The following is a 13089-nucleotide window of genomic DNA, read 5'->3' on the forward strand; positions in this document are numbered from 1 at the left end:
GGTTGCTGTTCCTCCATGTGTGCTGGTTGCTGGTTGCTGTTCCTCCATATGTGCTGGTTGCTGGTTGCTGTTCCTCCATATGTGCTGGTTTCTGGTTGCTGTTCCTCCATGTGTGCTGGTTGCTGGTTGCTGTTCCTCCATGTGTGCTGGTTGCTGGTTGCTGTTCCTCCATATGTGCTGGTTGCTGGTTGCTGTTCCTCCATGTGTGCTGGTTGCTGGTTGCTGTTCCTCCATGTGTGCTGATTGCTGGTTGCTGTTCCTCCATACGTGCTGGTTGCTGTTCCTCCATATGTGCTGGTTGCTGTTCCTCCATATGTGCTGGTTGCTGGTTACTGTTCCTCCATATCTGCTGGTTGCTGGTTGCTGTTCCTCCATATGTGCTGGTTGCTGTTCCTCCATGTGTGCTGGTTGCTGGTTACTGTTCCTCCATATGTGCTGGTTGCTGGTCGCTGTTCCTCCATATGTGCTGGTTGCTGTTCCTCCGTATGTGCTGGTTGCTGGTTGCTGTTCCTCCATATGTGCTGGTTGCTGTTCCTCCATGTGTCCTGGTTGCTGGTTGCTGTTCCTCCATATGTGCTGGTTGCTGGTTACTGTTCCTCCATATGTGCTGGTTGCTGGTTGCTGTTCCTCCATATGTGCTGGTTGCTGGTTGCTGTTCCTCCATATGTGCTGGTTGCTGTTCCTCCGTATGTGCTGGTTGCTGGTTCTTGTTCCTCCATATGTGCTGGTTGCTGTTCCTCCATGTGTGCTGGTTGCTGTTCCTCCATATGTGCTGGTTGCTGGTTGCTGTTCCTCCATATGTGCTGGTTGCTGTTCCTCCATATGTGCTGGTTGCTGTTCCTCCATGTGTGCTGGTTGCTGTTCCTCCATATGTGCTGGTTGCTGGTTGCTGTTCCTCCATATGTGCTGGTTGCTGGTTGCTGTTCCTCCATATCTGCTGATTGCTGGTTGCTGTTCCTCCATGTGTGCTGGTTGCTGGTTGCTGTTCCTCCATATGTGCTGGTTGCTTTTCCTCCATATGTGCTGGTTGCTGTTCCTCCATATGTGCTGGTTGCTGGTTACTGTTCCTCCATATGTGCTGGTTGCTGGTTGCTGTTCCTCCATATGTGCTGGTTGCTGGTTGCTGTTCCTCCATGTGTGCTGGTTGCTGGTTACTGTTCCTCCATATGTGCTGGTTGCTGGTCGCTGTTCCTCCATATGTGCTGGTTGCTGTTCCTCCGTATGTGCTGGTTGCTGGTTGCTGTTCCTCCATATGTGCTGGTTGCTGTTCCTCCATGTGTCCTGGTTGCTGGTTGCTGTTCCTCCATATGTGCTGGTTGCTGGTTACTGTTCCTCCATATGTGCTGGTTGCTGGTTGCTGTTCCTCCATATGTGCTGGTTGCTGGTTGCTGTTCCTCCATATGTGCTGGTTGCTGTTCCTCCGTATGTGCTGGTTGCTGGTTGCTGTTCCTCCATATGTGCTGGTTGCTGTTCCTCCATGTGTGCTGGTTGCTGTTCCTCCATATGTGCTGGTTGCTGGTTGCTGTTCCTCCATATGTGCTGGTTGCTGTTCCTCCATATGTGCTGGTTGCTGTTCCTCCATGTGTGCTGGTTGCTGTTCCTCCATATGTGCTGGTTGCTGGTTGCTGTTCCTCCATATGTGCTGGTTGCTGGTTGCTGTTCCTCCATATCTGCTGATTGCTGGTTGCTGTTCCTCCATGTGTGCTGGTTGCTGGTTGCTGTTCCTCCATATGTGCTGGTTGCTGGTTGCTGTTCCTCCATGTGTGCTGGTTGCTGGTTGCTGTTCCTCCATATGTGCTGGTTGCTGGTTGCTGTTCCTCCATATGTGCTGGTTGCTGGTTGCTGTTCCTCCATGTGTGCTGGTTGCTGGTTGCTGTTCCTCCATATGTGCTGGTTGCTTTTCCTCCATATGTGCTGGTTGCTGGTTGCTGTTCCTCCATATGTGCTGGTTGCTGTTCCTCCATATGTGCTGGTTGCTGGTTGCTGTTCCTCCATATCTGCTGGTTGCTGGTTGCTGGTTGCTGTTCCTCCATATGTGCTGGTTGCTGTTCCTCCATATGTGCTGGTTGCTGGTTGCTGTTCCTCCATGTGTGCTGGTTGCTGGTTGCTGTTCCTCCATATGTGCTGGTTGCTGTTCCTCCATATCTGCTGGTTGCTGGTTACTGTTCCTCCATATCTGCTGGTTGCTGGTTGCTGTTCCTCCATGTGTGCTGGTTGCTGTTCCTCCATGTGTGCTGGTTGCTGGTTGCTGTTCCTCCATATGTGCTGGTTGCTGGTTGCTGTTCCTCCATGTGTGCTGGTTGCTGGTTGCTGTTCCTCCATATCTGCTGGTTGCTGGTTGCTGTTCCTCCATATGTGCTGGTTGCTGTTCCTCCATATCTGCTGGTTGCTGGTTACTGTTCCTCCATATCTGCTGGTTGCTGGTTGCTGTTCCTCCATATGTGCTGGTTGCTGGTTGCTGTTCCTCCATGTGTGCTGGTTGCTGGTTACTGTTCCTCCATATGTGCTGGTTGCTGGTTGCTGTTCCTCCATGTGTGCTGGTTGCTGGTTGCTGTTCCTCCATGTGTGCTGGTTGCTGGTTGCTGTTCCTCCATATGTGCTGGTTGCTGTTCCTCCATATCTGCTGGTTGCTGTTCCTCCATGTGTGCTGGTTGCTGGTTGCTGTTCCTCCATATTTGCTGGTTGCTGTTCCTCCATATCTGCTGGTTGCTGGTTACTGTTCCTCCATATCTGCTGGTTGCTGGTTGCTGTTCCTCCATGTGTGCTGGTTGCTGGTTGCTGTTCCTCCATGTGTGCTGGTTGCTGGTTGCTGGTTGCTGTTCCTCCATATGTGCTGGTAGCTGTTCCTCCATATGTGCTGGTTGCTGGTTACTGTTCCTCCATATGTGCTGGTTGCTGTTCCTCCATATCTGCTGGTTGCTGGTTGCTGTTCCTCCATATCTGCTGGTTGCTTGTTGCTGTTCCTCCATGTGTGCTGGTTGCTGGTTGCTGTTCCTCCATATCTGCTGGTTGCTGGTTGCTGTTCCTCCATATGTGCTGGTTGCTGTTCCTCCATATGTGCTGGTTGCTGGTTGCTGTTCCTCCATGTGTGCTGGTTGCTGGTTGCTGTTCCTCCATGTGTGCTGGTTGCTGTTCCTCCATATGTGCTGGTTGCTGGTTGCTGTTCCTCCATGTGTGCTGGTTGCTGGTTGCTGTTCCTCCATGTGTGCTGATTGCTGGTTGCTGTTCCTCCATACGTGCTGGTTGCTGTTCCTCCATATGTGCTGGTTGCTGTTCCTCCATATGTGCTGGTTGCTGGTTGCTGTTCCTCCATGTGTGCTGATTGCTGTTCCTCCATGTGTGCTGGTTGCTGGTTGCTGTTCCTCCATATGTGCTGGTTGCTGGTTGCTATTCCTCCATATGTGCTGGTAGCTGTTCCTCCATATGTGCTGGTTGCTGGTTACTGTTCCTCCATATGTGCTGGTTGCTGGTTGCTGTTCCTCCATATGTGCTGGTTGCTGTTCCTCCGTATGTGCTGGTTGCTGGTTGCTGTTCCTCCATATGTGCTGGTTGCTGTTCCTCCATGTGTCCTGGTTGCTGGTCGCTGTTCCTCCATATGTGCTGGTTGCTGGTTACTGTTCCTCCATATGTGCTGGTTGCTGGTTGCTGTTCCTCCATATGTGCTGGTTGCTGGTTGCTGTTCCTCCATATGTGCTGGTTGCTGTTCCTCCGTATGTGCTGGTTGCTGGTTGCTGTTCCTCCATATGTGCTGGTTGCTGTTCCTCCATGTGTGCTGGTTGCTGTTCCTCCATATGTGCTGGTTGCTGGTTGCTGTTCCTCCATATGTGCTGGTTGCTGTTCCTCCATATGTGCTGGTTGCTGTTCCTCCATGTGTGCTGGTTGCTGTTCCTCCATATGTGCTGGTTGCTGGTTGCTGTTCCTCCATATGTGCTGGTTGCTGGTTGCTGTTCCTCCATATCTGCTGATTGCTGGTTGCTGTTCCTCCATGTGTGCTGGTTGCTGGTTGCTGTTCCTCCATATGTGCTGGTTGCTGGTTGCTGTTCCTCCATGTGTGCTGGTTGCTGGTTGCTGTTCCTCCATATGTGCTGGTTGCTGTTCCTCCATATGTGCTGGTTGCTGGTTGCTGTTCCTCCATATGTGCTGGTTGCTGGTTGCTGTTCCTCCATATGTGCTGGTTGCTGGTTGCTGTTCCTCCATATGTGCTGGTTGCTGTACTGGGCTTTGTTTTTTCTTCTGTGCTGTACAAAACTGAATTCACAGCAGCAACTGATTTATTCAGACAATTAAATATTGTTGGTTCCAGTGTTGTTTGGGTTGAGTTCTATTTGCATGTTACTGTATTTTCACTCTTATATGGCAACATATGAAAAAAAATCCATAAAAACAAAAGGGCTTTAGATTTAGAGCAACAGAATGTAAATGATCTACAGAAGTATATAATACTATGGAAAATGTGTTTATGATGTGAGACAAATGCTGCTTTTGAGATGTGTTTAGAATATTTTGAATACTGTGTTTCATTTTGCAAGAGATAGGGCACTGTTTGAATTTCGTTTGAGCAATAATTGAATTTGCGTGTAGAGCTTTTAGAAAAACAGATAGAGCTTTGAAAGTGTGTGTAAGCGCTTGAAGAAAACTGTAAATGCACTTTTTCTGTCAGCTCCACCAGCGCTGGCCGTCCCTGTGCGGTCTGTGGACATGCCAGCGTACGTCCAGCCTTCGGACCAGTGTGCAGGTGCACTGCCACCTCCAGCCTCATGCATTTACAGCCTCATTTGACTTCCATTTGAATCCGTCTGCTTTATGTGCAACAGCTCCTGCCCAGGGAAGCTCATACACAAACATCCCTCATATGTTGGTGATTCTTTTTTCTTTTTCTTTTATGTATTTATTTCGAACATGCAAAGAAACAAAATAAAACAAAACAAAATAAAACATTTAAATGGGCAGAATCTATCTTCAGCACATACAAGTCTGAATTCTGCAAAAGGAGTAGGAAGAAGAAGAAACTGATTTCATCCAACCCCTCAGTGCTTTGACACCTTTATCACTAACTGAATACAACAGCCAAACTATACTGTTTTCCTAATTTTAGCATCGAACCACAGCTAATCCATCCTGCAGTAACTGAATTCCACACACCAGTCTGTTCATGTCAGTGCAGTCACAAAAAACAGACTCAACAGTTCAACAGTTTAATTCAATAATTCCGGCAGATTTATCAGTTCAACATCATCCACAAACAAACAGGACTCAGTGTCTTTATTAAATACTGGACCTCACTAGAATCAATTCTTTATATCTTTTTTTAAACTGAATTATATCTGATATTTGTTTTATCTCCACACACAGTTTTCCTCCACAGATGGTCGTACAGAAACTTTTGAACCTAGTGCGTACTTTATGAATCTGTAAATTTAACTTTCCTCTTAAATCCTAACCTCCCTCTCTTTCACTAAACATTGAATATTCCTCTGCAGTCAGTTATTCTTTGCTTTCTTCATTATTTGAAAAAATTTTGAACTCCACAAGGTCAATGAGTTTGACAGTTTTAGATAAAGGTAAAAATAGTGGATTTGTGTGTTCACCAAAACCAACACTGTGATATGACATAATATATGTGATATAACACTTGTATATGTATTTCCCCATCCCTCCAAACAGTCACTTCATTAATTCTCCCTGTGATCAAGTGCTCTGATGGAACCCCACCCCACCCCCCCAAAAAAAACAATGTCATGCTCTGGTTTGCACAACCATAAATGAAACAGCTTTAGAGTGTATCCTGTGGTTTGGAAAGTAGGTAGGCGGGTGTGATGTAAACTCAGAAGATAACACACACACACACACGCACACACACATGCACACACACACACACACACATGAATGAATGAATGGTGTGTGAGTAGGAGGTCTGTTTACTTGTTTCTGTTGTGCATTTCCCACACATTTCCGCTTTAATTAGAAAGAAACCCGGCTAACCTCCCGTGGAATTACAATTGGAGTCCTGCTCTGTGATTGTACGACCTGCAGCCAATAATGGATGCAGATTTTCCCTCCATTCGTTCTAACTATAAAGAAAAAGGGAAATATGCTTTTAGTGGGAGTGTGCACTCCAGTCAAGTGCTTCTGTTTCTGTGGGTGAACTGTGACACACTGTGGAAATGCATTCTGGGAGATGGGTGTATCACCAGTGTCAAGGTTACAGAGGCCGAGCAGTACGTATTGTAACGCTCATCACATGGTACACGCTGCTGCTGCTGAAGTGCTTTTGTATAAGAGTGAGTGGAATACAAATGTGGACAGAAATACATCCATATATTAGGCTGGTCCAACAATCCTGGTAAAAACACAGTTTCAGATCACCTCCAATAGAACCCTGCATTAGGTTCTGGCATTCAAAGGATGACTTAGGAAAAAAATTGGAAGAAAAAGCAGATGTTTTAGAGGTTGCACAAGTGGCTGAAGTTTCCTGGAAATGGACTAAGTGTTCGTTTTCAGCAAAGACGAGCTGAGCTGTAAGAGAAGAGCAGTACTATCAGAACCAAGGTCTGAGGGATTCAGCTGGAAATATATGGATGAAGTAACTCCGCCCACATCTGTGGAACTGGAGTAAATATATGGATGAAGTAACTCCGCCCACATCTGTGGAACTGGAGTAAATATATGGATGAAGTAACTCCGCCCACATCTGTGGAACTGGAGTAAATATATGGATGAAGTAACTCCGCCCACATCTGTGGAACTGGAGTAAATATATGGATGAAGTAACTCCGCCCACATCTGTGGTACTGGAGTAAATATATGGATGAAGTAACTCCGCCCACATCTGTGGAACTGGAGTAAATATATGGATGAAGTAACTCCGCCCACATCTGTGGTACTGGAGTAAATATATGGATGAAGTAACTCCGCCCACATCTGTGGAACTGGAGTAAATATATGGATGAAGTAACTCCGCCCACATCTGTGGAACTGGAGTAAATATATGGATGAAGTAACTCCGCCCACATCTGTGGAACTGGAGTAAATATATGGATGAAGTAACTCCGCCCACATCTGTGGTACTGGAGTAAATATATGGATGAAGTAACTCCGCCCACATCTGTGGTACTGGAGTAAATATATGGATGAAGTAACTCCGCCCACATCTGTGGTACTGGAGTAAATATATGGATGAAGTAACTCCGCCCACATCTGTGGTACTGGAGTAAATATATGGATGAAGTAACTCCGCCCACATCTGTGGTACTGGAGTAAATATATGGATGAAGTAACTCCGCCCACATCTGTGGAACTGGAGTAAATATATGGATGAAGTAACTCCGCCCACATCTGTGGAACTGGAGTAAATATATGGATGAAGTAACTCCGCCCACATCTGTGGAACTGGAGTAAATATATGGATGAAGTAACTCCGCCCACATCTGTGGAACTGGAGTAAATATATGGATGAAGTAACTCCGCCCACATCTGTGGTACTGGAGTAAATATATGGATGAAGTAACTCCGCCCACATCTGTGGTACTGGAGTAAATATAGGGATGAAGTAACTCCGCCCACATCTGTGGTACTGGAGTAAATATATGGATGAAGTAACTCCGCCCACATCTGTGGAACTGGAGTAAATATATGGATGAAGTAACTCCGCCCACATCTGTGGAACTGGAGTAAATATATGGATGAAGTAACTCCGCCCACATCTGTGGAACTGGAGTAAATATATGGATGAAGTAACTCCGCCCACATCTGTGGAACTGGAGTAAATATATGGATGAAGTAACTCCGCCCACATCTGTGGAACTGGAGTAAATATATGGATGAAGTAACTCCGCCCACATCTGTGGTACTGGAGTAAATATATGGATGAAGTAACTCCGCCCACATCTGTGGAACTGGAGTAAATATATGGATGAAGTAACTCCGCCCACATCTGTGGTACTGGAGTAAATATATGGATGAAGTAACTCCGCCCACATCTGTGGAACTTGAGTAAATATATGGATGAAGTAACTCCGCCCACATCTGTGGAACTGGAGTAAATATATGGATGAAGTAACTCCGCCCACATCTGTGGAACTGGAGTAAATATATGGATGAAGTAACTCCGCCCACATCTGTGGTACTGGAGTAAATATATGGATGAAGTAACTCCGCCCACATCTGTGGTACTGGAGTAAATATATGGATGAAGTAACTCCGCCCACATCTGTGGTACTGGAGTAAATATATGGATGAAGTAACTCCGCCCACATCTGTGGTACTGGAGTAAATATATGGATGAAGTAACTCCGCCCACATCTGTGGTACTGGAGTAAATATATGGATGAAGTAACTCCGCCCACATCTGTGGTACTGGAGTGTAGAACTGGTTGTGGTCCATTCTGTGACTCCAGTGTGACACCAGAGCAGAAGCAGCTGATGGTGGACCACCTGATGTTAAATGCAGGTTCTTTGGTTCCTCTAAAGCGTTGGGATGTCCTTCATCCATCAGATTGTGAAGGGAAGCAGATCAGGGCTTTTGTCTCCACCAGCACCATGCGTTTGTTTGAACCTTTGGATCTGCCACAAACATTCTGAACAGTTCCTCCAGTAGACTGGGCTGATGATGCAGACTTTCAGAAGGAGGAGAAAACTGGGCATTCCACTAAAGCTGTCAGTGATGTCACTGACAGAGGGGCGGAGCTTATTCCAGACTTCAACTGTAGCCGAACAAAAAAAATAGGACCAATGGTCCTGTAGCTTACCGGCACCTCCTACCTCTTATAATGGGGAAATTTTCAAGGTGGCACCAAATCCAGAATCAGATCCGGATCCAAATAATTTCGCTAACTTTTGTGGACATCATCATAAAGAAGCTGTAGACCAAGTTTGAAGTCAGTCGGAATTGTAGTTTCAGAGAAGAAGACGGTTGAAAGTTTTGTAACGGGTGGCAGAGGCCGCTGCTGGACGCCACATGACGACGTTAGCTACAGCCTATCGGCCGGTAAGCTAATGCAGATCACAAACAGTACTGGCAACAAGTTGTCAAAGAACACAGGAACATTTTTGGTCATTTCAATAAACCAACAGTGGTTGAGGACTTTCTAAGGAACATTTTTATGTGAGTGTCAGTTTGATTTGGAGAATAAAATGACAAGTTCTTCTAATCTGCCTTATTCATTTGGACAGTTCTGTTAGAGTATATACAGACATCTGCACCTGTCTGGGACACCTCTGAATATTAAAGAGTTTGCATCAAATTTGGACTGAAGTGCATTTGGCCAGATATGGAACCAAATGCAGGGTTCGAATCCAGAGAATGTGAAAAAAAAGTGTTTGGACCACCCTAATATATTTATACACTGCACAAAGCAGGAGGACGTTGTAGTGCCACGGTCCATGGAGTCTGTCTGAGCCTGACACCCAGGCCGCCAGGGTCTGGAAAGAGCACCAAGCTGATTCAGAATCATCCCCGGAAATCTCCCAGTACAGTAGGAGTTTACACAACTATGGAGTGGGGGTGGGGGTGGGGGGGGTTACCTTTATGGAGTATTTTCCACATCAGTGTGATGCAAAGTTCTGCTGGATGTCTGAGCGTGTTACGGTTCAAGTGTAAATCAGTGATGGCACAGGCCAGTGGTTCACATTCAGTGTAAAGCTTTATATAAGTTATAGATACAGCAGCCTGTTTCTATGGGGGGGGGGGTATTTGTGCCTTTGTGAGGGCCAAGTTGTTTTCTTGGACTTCAGAGAAAAGACATTTGAAAGTGAAGACATTTCAGCTGCTGTACTTTGACTCAGTTGTTGTTGGGCTTTGGGAACTGGCTCACATGTCTCTCCAGGCTGAATTCAGATGTATTGTTCAGATCTGATGTTTTTTTAAACCCATATATATATATATATATATATATATATATATATATATATATATATATATATATATATATATATATCTGTATATATACACACACACACACACACACACACACATATATATATATATATATATATATATATGTATTTATTTATTTTTCTTTTTTTTCTCCATTAAAAAGTGGTTAATGACCTGAACTAACTTACACATGTACAACTAAAACTAAAACATCATGGAGGTCCCTGAACACAGCACTCATGGCCAGTGGAGCCAGTGTTCAGGACACGAAGGAACCAGGAGGGAGGACACGCCCACCTGACAGACGTCACATGACCCTCTGAAGAACCCACTGGAAGTACAGCAGTGTGTGTGTGTGTGTGTGTGTGTGTGTGTGTGTGTCCTCTGCTGTGTGCCTCTGGTACCTCTGGGCTTCTGCTGCTTTTAATTATTGACACTAGGGGGCAGTGTCTGACCATAAACTGAACTCTAATGTGTGTTCAGCACATCCACTGAGAACTGAGCTGAGTTAGAGAAGGAGCACAGCAGCAGTGTGTGGACGCACAGCCTGGACATGACACACTGCATGTGTATACAGTAAATACTGCATGTGTATACACTACAGACTGCATGTGTATACAGTAAATACTGCATGTGTATACACTACATACTGCATGTGTATACAGTACATACTGCATGTGTATACAGTAAATACTGCATGTGTATACACTACAGACTGCATGTGTATACAGTAAATACTGCATGTGTATACACTACAGACTGCATGTGTATACAGTAAATACTGCATGTGTATACAGTAAATACTGCATGTGTATACACTACATACTGCATGTGTATACACTACATACTGCATGTGTATACAGTAAATACTGCATGTGTATACACTACATACTGCATGTGTATACAGTACATACTGCATGTGTATACAGTAAATACTGCATGTGTATACACTACAGACTGCATGTGTATACACTACATACTGCATGTGTATACAGTAAATACTGCATGTGTATACACTACATACTGCATGTGTATACAGTACATACTGCATGTGTATACAGTAAATACTGCATGTGTATACACTACAGACTGCATGTGTATACACTACAGACTGCATGTGTATACAGTAAATACTGCATGTGTATACACTACAGACTGCATGTGTATACAGTAAATACTGCATGTGTATACAGTAAATACTGCATGTGTATACACTACAGACTGCATGTGTATACAGTAAATACTGCATGTGTATACACTACAGACTGCATGTGTATACAGTAAATACTGCATGTGTATACACTACAGACTGCATGTGTATACACTACAGACTGCATGTGTATACACTACGTACTGTATGTATATACAGTACAGGGTGGGGAAGCCAAATGTACACTGAACATTTAGTTGTTTTTTCTCAGCAGACACTACGTCAGTTGTTTTGAACCCAAACATATACTGATGTCATAATCATACCTAACACTATTATCCATACCTTTTCACAAACTTTTGCCCATATGAGTAATCAGGAAAGCAAACGTCAAAGAGTGTGTGATTTGCTGAATGCACTCGTCACACCAAAGGAGATTTCCAAAATAGTTGGAGTGTCCATAAAGACTGTTTATAATGGAAAGAAGAGAATGACTATGAGCAAAACTATTACCAGAAAGTCTGGAAGATACTATTAAAGAAGAATGGGAGAAGTTGTCACCCCAATATTTGAGGAACACTTGTGCAAGTTTCAGGAAGCGTGTGAAGACAGTTATTGAGAAAGAAGGAGGACACATAGAATAAAAACATTTTCTATTATGGACATTTTCTTGTGGCAAATAAATTCTCATGACTTTCAATAAACTAACTGGTCATACACTGTCTTTCAATCCCTGCCTCAAAATATTGTACATTTTGCTTCCTCACCCTGTACATACTGCATGTATAAAGACTACGTGCCGCATGTATATACAGTACATACTGCATGTATGTATATCCAGAGTACATACCACATGTATACAGAGTACATACCGCGTGTATCCAGAGTACATATAATATGTATCCAGAGTACATACTGCATGTGTTTTTGTACTGCAGTTTACAGTACTTCTTGCTGTATCTGAACATTAATGCACTCATACATTCATTCGTCCATAAATCCTCTCTCTGTGGAAACTGTTACCTGTCAGTTATGACCCCGCCCCCCTGACCTTGCCCCCCAGGAAGGGGAGGTAGGGGGTATTGTTTTTGGTTCAGTTTGTTTGTTTGTTTGTTTGTTTGTTTGTTTGTTTTTTTAACACTCTAGCAGCAAAACCATTGGTTAAATTCACACCAAAGTGGGTTTATTAATTGCCAGTGACCCAGAATAGATCTGATTACATTTTGGGAAAAGTCAGTCAAAGGTACAAGTTTTTTAGACATTTTTTAATCTTTTTTTTTCTCCCATTTACTTATAATGACGTTGGCATTGTTTCCATTTACTTCAAACTTGACACAGAAATGACATCAGCACATGCATAGACATGATGACATCAGCACATGCATAGACATGATGACATCAGCACATGCATAGACATGATGACATCAGCACATGCATAGACATGATGACATCAGCACATGCACAGACATGATGACATCAGCACATGCATAGACATGATGACATCAGCACATGCATAGACATGATGACATCAGCACATGCACAGACATGATGACATCAGCTGGATTGACGCCAAAATACTACAATACGTGTGAGGGGCGGGGCTTGTTGTGCCTGGCACCACTTGTTTGTCAGATGTTTGTGGTTTTTCTATGAAATGTCAGAGGAATCAGCTGATATAAATAAGGTTGTTCACATTCGTTGCTGGTGTTGGTCTCTGCCCAGCGCTCACATGCTTATTGGCTTCTTTGTATATTTCACACCATGACAGTCTGTTATCTTTGGCCTCAAATATTCATCTGTCTGAAAATCCTGTATATGACGTCATCGTATCATCAGCTGTATGTTCTTCCATGTGTGGTCAGTCGTCTCTTTGGCTGTTGGTGCTTCCACTTCCTCAGCTGTACCTTCATTTGGTTTACTCTAACAGTGAACTCAGGTACAGTAGTAGGAGGTCATGCACTAACATCAAGGCAACGTTTGATGAAAGAGGAACCAAAGGTCCATGATGCTCTGGAGATGCAGTAGATGAAGCCCAAACAGATGTGAGCCTTTAGCCCACATCTGT

This window comes from Sphaeramia orbicularis, chromosome 9 (genome assembly GCF_902148855.1).
Source record: "Sphaeramia orbicularis chromosome 9, fSphaOr1.1, whole genome shotgun sequence".
Lineage (NCBI taxonomy): Eukaryota > Metazoa > Chordata > Actinopteri > Kurtiformes > Apogonidae > Sphaeramia > Sphaeramia orbicularis.